The sequence below is a fragment of the Nanorana parkeri genome, unplaced genomic scaffold (assembly GCF_000935625.1).
Source record: "Nanorana parkeri isolate BGI_ZX_2015 unplaced genomic scaffold, ASM93562v1 scaffold213, whole genome shotgun sequence".
Classification (NCBI taxonomy): domain Eukaryota; kingdom Metazoa; phylum Chordata; class Amphibia; order Anura; family Dicroglossidae; genus Nanorana; species Nanorana parkeri.
Window position 1 is genome coordinate 837,691 of NW_017306481.1, and position 9,303 is coordinate 846,993.

The following is a 9,303-nucleotide window of genomic DNA, read 5'->3' on the forward strand; positions in this document are numbered from 1 at the left end:
TTCATTGTTGTAAAATGTGTATAGTTCTGTGTCCTAATTCGACAATTATGGCTGTTACGTAGGGAAGAGAGCTCAACCACTTCAGTAAACTAGGTAAGCTACTGTTCTTTAACTAAGAAGAAAATAACTGGATGGGTCACAGTCAGGCCTCCTTTTTGTTGAGGTATTGCAATGGGGCCCTCTTTTTGACCAATAACAGTGCGCTAGCAGGAGGGGTCCCTAAAAGTATCTAGTGCAGTGACCACAAAGAAAGGCCCTATGGGGCCCATGATTCTAAAAGATTGATTTACTAGAGGCAAATAGGCTGTCCACTTTGCACAGGAATTTCCAATGTGCAGAGGAAGGTTGTCCAGCCTAAGCTGGTGAATTTGTATGTACTGTAGATCAACAATCATTTTATTACTGGTCTAACAGTTTTCGCCATGTTATGTTCACTCAACAGGTACAATAGCAATGGATAAATGATGATCTGAAGGTTTGGGAGAACAGAAGTTGTACATTCGCTAATTCAACTGCAGAGAAACTGGGGGAATTACTGACTTTGACCTATATGTTTTCGAATAGTATTGTTATACGTTTTATTAGATTGTACATTTGCATTTTTTCTGTTTGCATACTGCTTTTTTTTTACGTTATGGTTGTTTTTAACGACGTATTTCTTTTCCGTTAGTTGTATTATAGAGAGTTGAAAGGATTGTACACACATGTATATTTGTAAGACACTTTTTACAAATAGCACATTTCTGTCTATCACAACTTTTGTTGCTCTTATTTAAACTTGTATTTTTTTTTTGCATTTTATTTTGTTGATTGTCTGTACTGAAATATATGTATATAGAAGGATTGCACTGCGGTGCTTTATTCAGAAATCAGTTTATTTAAAATGTAAATAATTATGTCTGTCTTTATCAGTAAAACTATTAAGTATCTGTAGCAGCTTCATTTATATTTCTTTATTTAGACTTTAAAAACTAAATGTGTTTGTTAGGTATGGATTTTGTGTCCTCTTTTATTTATGTTAGATATTTTACTACATGCTCATACACAATTTCTACAAATGTTTGAGCTGTGCCCTTTTTTTTATTTCTGAAAGAACAGCATTATATTCAAATGAGAACATTCATAGTTATTATAACATTTTTAACAATCATCAATAATGATGATAACAGATGATAATAATATATCAAGACATATTATTATACAAAAGAAGTATAAAAGTTATACTTTTTAATATTTATTTTACCAAGGGGATAATAGAAAGATGTATATTTTATTCAACTATAGTTTTCCATTGAAGTATATTATTGTCTTAGAATAAGGGGTTTATTAAAATGGCCATACATGACGTGAAATTGAAGCTGTGGTCGCCACTGTCAGTTCCACCCAGCTTATCAAACTTTGATTACACAAGGAACCGGGTGAAAAAATGTTGACTGAACAGTAACTGCATCCAATCAGATTGAATGCAATTGGTAGGTGGAGAATTCTCTATCAATGCTGTTTAGAGTGCATTGGGGGAATCGACTGTTTCTTCTCGTTTCGCCCTTAGGGCTTAGGAAGAGAAATCTAGTTATGTATGGCTAGCTTTAGTGTCACTCTAGCTCAGAAGGCCACTACTTCTTTCACTGCGGACTCACCCTAAATATCTTATACCCCAAAGGCAACAATGTGATCATGGGCTTTTCATCACACCCATGAATAGCATAGAGAGCCAGCTGGGTGCTTTGGTGCAGACCCCACAAAGCCTTGCATGCTTTGTAGCAGTTACGCCAATGCTATTTCACCCACTTAACCATGGTAAGGAGGGTATCTAACTTAAAGCTAGCCATGCCCCTGTGGGCTCAATGAGAGAAATCAGTTGATCCCCCATCTACGCTAAACAGTGTGGAACGTAGGAATTTTATAGTTAACTATTTAACTATGTGATTCCTTTAGACACATTAGTTAGCATAGATGGAGAATCTTATAGTTACATAATTACACTATGTCCACCCATAACCCACGATTGATTAAATACCCTATCAGACACAGTCACTGTCTGGCCAATAATTTTTCACACATCTCCTACGATTTTGTAATCAAGGTTTGTTGAACTGACTCGTGTCGGCAGGGCCACCCACAGCTCAAATTTTGGCCAATTCTGCAGGAATCAGCTGAAATTTGAGCTGTATATGGTAAGCCTAACTATAGATTTACCTAGAAAGATTAAGATTGCTGCAGGTTTTCACAAATCACATCATGGATTGTGACCATTCAGAGATCTTCCAACCCCTGTGTCTTGAGCATGGACATTTACAAAACGTTAGGGGGATGGCAAATGTGGTTCACTAGACTTTGGCACGCTAAGGGTTCAGACTCTACTGTCCTTCAGCCCTCACATTATGATCTGTAGTACCACATTTATTGGCTACATAGGTATTAAGGGTGCTACTGAATCCATTTAAAATGGGGTCTGCTTAGATTTTTGGGGGAACAATTGCTCTACTTACCAAACCTACTGAGATACTGTATGTAACAGCTGTTAGACAGCAACAATATGTAGTTTGTATTATAGCTATGTGCTATCTGTCAAACAAATTAAACAGCAAGTCTAGGCCCAAGCAGAGGAGGTCTCAAGGTACAGGTCTGGAATGTAAGGCCTGGATAGATTATTTTGAAGGCTGTAGATAACAAATTAGTCCCTGGTGCATATTTCATCTTCTGCCTCATTATAGCATTATTTAAGTAGGTTTATTATTATGGGTGACAAAGCAGTTGTTTAAACGCTTTTGGATCCATTGAGGATAAATGTCAATAAGCCAAATTTACCATTAAATTTTGTCGGGATAGAAATATGGCAGCTGCCATTGCTGACTTGTTTACAAAGGGGCAAGCTCAGATGATGTCATTTTATCCTTTCTCCACAACTTGGTGAGTCACTGACCTGCGACAAGTATGTGAATATTACATGTCAGTACATCTAATATCTGTATGGTTGTTTCAGGTCAACGACTCACTACATAGTTAAAGTGATATTAAACCTCTGATTTTTTTTTCTTTTTATGATAAGGAGGTGCACACTTCCTTTATTTCACTATTCTTCTTTAAAGTTGTTTTCTTGCGGCTGGTCCCTAATCTGCTAGCCCCCCTGCCTGTTTGCTGGTGTCTCCTTCAGCTAGCCGGCTGCTGAGGGGACACCTGTGCGTGTTTCCGGCTGTGACCTGTGCCTAGGTGTGTGCGTCCATAGACACACACAGAGTGCAGAAAGCCACACCCCTGTTCCCCTCCTCCCAACAGTTTGACTGACAGCAACAGGAGCCAATCACTCATCTGCCTTCAGTACTCTGCCTCACCATAAGTAAATTAGGTGAACAGGGCATTACTTGCTGGACCTGGCTGAGATGACAAGCAACAATAAGTAAATGTTTTGAGACAGGGGAGCATAAGAATTTTCCACTTGTATGCAGAGATTGCTTTAAGGTAAAAAAAAAACGCCTTTATTACTACGTTAAGCAAGTGTATAGATGACAGCCCTGAAACACATTCAAAAACAATGCGGGGATGGTTGTTACAATATTCTTCTTCTAACAGGTCCTTTTATCTTAATCATGGTTCAATTCCCAGTCCTGCGTAGTTCAGTAAAACAGCCACTTATTTTTATCCATTCTTTTCCATGCAGTCATTTGTAAATATAAAAACTGCCCACATATTGTGTTGTAGCATATAAATAAATAATAGAATGCTTTTTGCTGACTTGTTAACATTTATGGAAGCATTTGTTTCTGGTAGGATTTTATTTATTATTTTTAGTATTATTTTATATAACTTTACAGGGCAGAGTTTAGTGCTAATGATGTTCTAGTTATATATCACATCTTTTATTCTTTAATACTTGTAAAAAGGGACAGTATTTACCAATCAGATGGTTGCCAGTGAAAGTGCTGTAGTTTTTAGTTTCTTAGCTTTGGCACAATCCAGATTGGTCACCTAGAATCCTGGAAGACCTTTACAAATAAGTTAACGACATTAAGCTCCAATCAGAACCATACAGAAGATACATTCACCTTTTCTGATCCAATGTATTGGGTTTTTTGAAGTTTCTGGCTCCTGCTAACTTTGGGGCAAAATTAACCTGAACTAATTAGTCCCATCACAGTCCATTACAGACACTCACACCACAATGCAGTATGCTTAGATGTTTGCGTTTTCACACATTGAAGCATGTTGTGTTAGGCAGCCCATTGAATATTAATCATCTTTCAGTGCAGAAAAAAGAAAATAGTTTTCTGTTTTTCAGAGTAATCGCATCTCTTCATTTTGGTGCACTGCAGCTCTCTATGTATAAGTGGGTTGCGGTGCAAATAACAATGATGGACAATGCCCCCCAATGCATGTACAGCATGTGTTACTCTAACACGTGTTCTAATGCATGTAACAATTTTCATTATAAAACATGTTGTGGAGTGAGCAAATTATAGATATAGGAGTTTATGAGTAAAGGTCTAGAAGCATATCTGTGCACCCTTTTCTCTGTCAGTGCATTCTACAACTGCCTATTATTCCCCAATTCAGACAGGGCAGCCCACAGCATAACAATCATCAACTTTTAGTCAATTTATATATTATCTTAAATTCTGTTTACAGTAAAAAAAAAAATGTTTATTTTGTGTGTAATAATAACAATGTTGTGTATGGAGAAGAATGTTGCTTTTTTTTTCTTTGTTGAAATGTGTAATATACTTTTTAAATGTTTGTAAATAAATATTTTCTTGAACTTATAAGTGTGTTTGTGTTTATAGTGGTTGGTAATGGGGAAGAACATTGAAAACCTACCTATCATATTGCAGCTCAGGATAAAGTCAAAATCCAGTGTGTACCTACATGTAAACTCCACATTCTCACTCACTTAAAAAGATCCTATGTAAAGAGGCTAGTATTATTATCTAGTTGTTTATCTTGAGCAGTGAGTTTTCCTCCTGGCTGAATCATAATGGCTGCTGGCATTCTTATTTAATGACTGGCCCAAAGTTCCAAGCATTTTTTGTACTTCTTAGAGAGCTGCCGCTGCACAGAATCGCTTGACAACCCTAAATCACTGTTAAAGACTGCTGGGATGGCTACAGTGGATTACATAAAAATTCAAATTAAAGTGTATCTAAACTGCAAAACAAAAATGTAATATATTGCAGCTACCAATGTGTAGATGTCTGCATTAGTTTTCTTTCTCAGACATTTTTCTCTTTTCTTAATTCTAGTAATCCTGAGAATAAGACACTTTCTGTCCTAGGGTGGTTACGCTCAGTCAACCCATTGTATCTGTGGAGGAAGCCTTAGTTTTCATCCAGGCCGGACTTTATACATGGAAAAAGATACTTACTGTCCTAGGGTGGCAACACTCGCCCTACTGTATCTACAGAGAGACATGGTTTCCACCCAGGCTAGCCTTGTCATAAGGCTTTGTCACATTCATCTAGTAATTTCAGGGCTAATACCTTAGCCTATTTGCCATGAAATTCTATTGGGAGGCAATCTATTCCCAGGGCCTTGGCCCTGGCCTGAAAATGCTCTTAGCCTGAAAAATGAAAATTTATGCAACCACCACATTTTAGGACTGGTAAGTTGCAGCATGTGACATTTTTAGTTTTTGGGTCTATAAATCATTTAATGATAAATTCAGTGGACCATCTGACTTTTTACACAGTTGCTATTTTGATGACATATACATTATTTTTACTAGAAATGTCACCTGTAGAGCTGTGCTCCCATCATTACTACATAGAGGTGCTATAGCACAAAATATTAAACTAGAGTTACCACTTTTCTCTTGCACTGTATTTTACCTTTTACCTAATTGTATGGGGTTTGAAACCAAAAAAATTACACCATCCACAAATCTGGCATCAGATACGTACTTTGAAACAAAATGGATGTCTTTTAACCTGCAAGGAAAACTCAATAATGAATAGTAGTGGTTCACTTCATAAAAAAAGTATTGCTAAAATGTATAAAGCCATAAGAGTGTAGTCATTTTTTAACCAAGGTTCCAAGCTGCAAACCCTATATTACTTCTGCCTTCCAACCACCTCCTATAGAGTAACAACAAATGGGAATCATTCATAATTTTGAGGATATTACTGACTTGTCCTCCATATTCAATCGATAAACAAAGAGCTTTTAGAAAACTCAACATTTCATTGCAGATAAAAAGTATTAAAAGGTCAGTTCTGTCTGCAAAACCAAGAATACAGATTGCTTCTAGCACATGAGACTGTAATCAGTAAACACAAATAGGTAATAAATTATTCTCTGCTTCTCTTTATAATTGCGGTATTTCTAGCTGTGCTCTCAATTCTTCCACAGACCAGTTAGTCCTATAATTTTGTATGACGATATTTGTCATTTGCATATAAATGGATTTGCTGGGATCATCATTAATCATTCTAAGAAGAGAAATACTGCAAGCAACTGATATACTAGAGTGCATTCATTTTCTGTATCAGTTTGGGGAACGGCAGAAAGCAGTAGCTTGCTAAAGACATGTTTTGTTCCCTTTAGATTACAGTTTATCATTTTTTGTCTTATTTATGGAATGGGTTTGCATTTTTGGCCAATATTATTTTCACTTAAAGGAGAACTATGGGGTCAGTGTTTTTCCCCATAGTTCTCCTTGGGGTAACGGGAGGACACAAACTAGCGTCCTCCCGTCACCCTAAGCTCAGTATACCGCGAGCTACAGCTCGCGGTATACTGAGCTTAGGGTGACGGGAGGACGCTAGTTTGTGTCCTCCCGTTACCCCAAGGAGAACTATGGGGTCAGTGTTTTTCCCCATAGTTCTCCTTGGGGTAACGGGAGGACACAAACTAGCGTCCTCCCGTCACCCTAAGCTCAGTATACCGCGAGCTACAGCTCGCGGTATACTGAGCTTAGGGTGACGGGAGGACGCTAGTTTGTGTCCTCCCGTTACCCCAAGGAGAACTATGGGGAAAAACACTGACCCCATAGTTCTCCTTTAAGAAATCACAAGGAATCATTTTAAATTTGCCTACTGAAACTTTGACTGGGGAAACCTGAATGCAGTTGATATTTAAAGGAAACATGTCGTGACAGAAATATGGAGGTTTCCTTACTGATTGCCCTTGAAAATGATAGTTTGCTTTGCTGTTAGATATGTGCGGGGAAAAAACATTTTTCGGACGAATTTTCGTTATTCGGAGATTCGGATGTATCTGAATTTCCGAATAACAGAAATGATGAATGAAAACAAATCCAAATTTCCAAAAGTGAAATTTCAGGCGAAATTCATTAGTGGTAATCTACACGAATTTTCATTTGTGGGCGAAATTTCGTTGCAGCAAAGTGACATTAGAGAGGGAAAAAAATGTTTTTTTAAATGTCACTTTACTGCAACGAAACGAAAACATAACGACAACTAAATGAGCGTTCGTAAAGACTACCGCTAACGGATTTCGTCCGAATCTGAATCCCTATGCGAAATGACTTTTGGTCCCGAATCCCAAAAAACTAAATAATGCAAAATCGGAATCAAAACGAAACAAATCTAAACAAATGTTTTACCGGTGCACATTTCTATTTGCTGTTATTTAACCTACTGTTTTTAAAGCTGAACTCTAGGCAAACAACTAAATACACAAAATAAAATACATATTTGAGAACTGTTTTATCTGACAAGGATTTGTTTTTCTGTCCACCCCGTTCTGAGATTTACACAGTTCTGCCACACAGCACAGCCAAGTGGATGACACCACTTTCTTTGTAAATAATATATGTAAAGAATATAGTGGTGTCATGTTTCTGTTCCCAGCTTGCTGACTGGACAGTTAAAGGGCAGCAGCAGACTAACACAGTCATTCCTCTGCTCACCATGCTCTCCTTGTCAGCATGTTCTCTGTCAGCTCATTTGCATGCAGTGCAGCAGACCTAATTGGCCCCCAGTCCTACTCTTCCCTCTGAAAGTCCGAGTGCTGCTGTACAGGAGATTGCAAGAGATTGATATTGTCAAATTCTGCATACTTTCACACCTTTCTGTGCATGGTTCTATGCATTATTAACAGTCATGTAATTTTACATGTATTATGGGCAATCATGCGTTTTAAGGCACTGCTATTGTGATCAATAAACCTTAAAATGAGCCAGTGCATCAAAAAACAGACCGGGCGGGTCAGCACATGGCACAGATGTGAACTAGCACCAATTAAAGCAATGGGTAACCTGTATACATATGAGGTGAAATAAAATGCATAGGTATAAATACTATGAATACATATGTACATTCAATTGTGTTGTTGACAATGCACTTCAATACATAACACAAGTGTAAACTATCAAAATGTAAAACAATGTTTAAAACCGGTGTACATTCATTGAAATGCAATGACATGCTTGCTATAAAACATATGGTGGTGACTAGGCTGTCTCATCCAGACATGGCAACCTCCCTAGTCCTCTCATCACAGGTTTCCTTTACAGAACATTAAATATTGATAATTTTACAGGGAAAATCTAACTATCCACATGAGATCTCGCCACTGTAGCATAAAGGAGTTATCTTTGTGGTTCAGTAATCCTTAAAATAGACCTTTCACAGCCAGACTTTACGATAGGATGGATACATTCTTACAAATCAATGGCCCCTTGGGATCAATGGCTCTATAGCTCTGCTACTCTCTTAGTTTTTTCTGATGTGAGTCAAATGTAGAACATGACATAATCCTTTTGCAATCGCTTTTTAGTTGTTTTTTTTTTAAATTCATATGTTCTATCTAACTATTGTTTATGTTAATGCACTATTATTACTGCTTATGGTAGCAACATTTGGAAAACGTATTGGATATTCATAAAGCTTTTCCTTATGCAGCACCAAGGACTCCTATGTAAAAATCTAATTGCTACTATTCAAATATTCTATATACGCTAACCCTAAATCTATGTTGCAGTTTATTGTTAAGCTGGCCATACACTTAGGAATTAGCCAAAATTTTGTGGGAGGCCCTGTTGGCTCAACAAAACTTAATTGAGCAATTTAAAAAAAAATTTGGGCTGAAAAGTGACTGCAGCCAGTCAAGTGATATAATTGCCTTTCTAACAAGCCATGTATTTAAAAGGCACCACGTCTCCTCTCCCCAGTCACTGCTTACTGCTCCAGGTGAATAGAATACTTACTTACCCTGTCAGCTGCATGTCAGTAGATAATTGTATCTACTGCTTGCTAGCAGTAGATATATGCAAAAACTATTGAGAGTTTAATTCTTCTTTAAGGTGCATGAGAGCGCAAAACAAATAAAGCCGAGCGTGTTTTCGCTGTA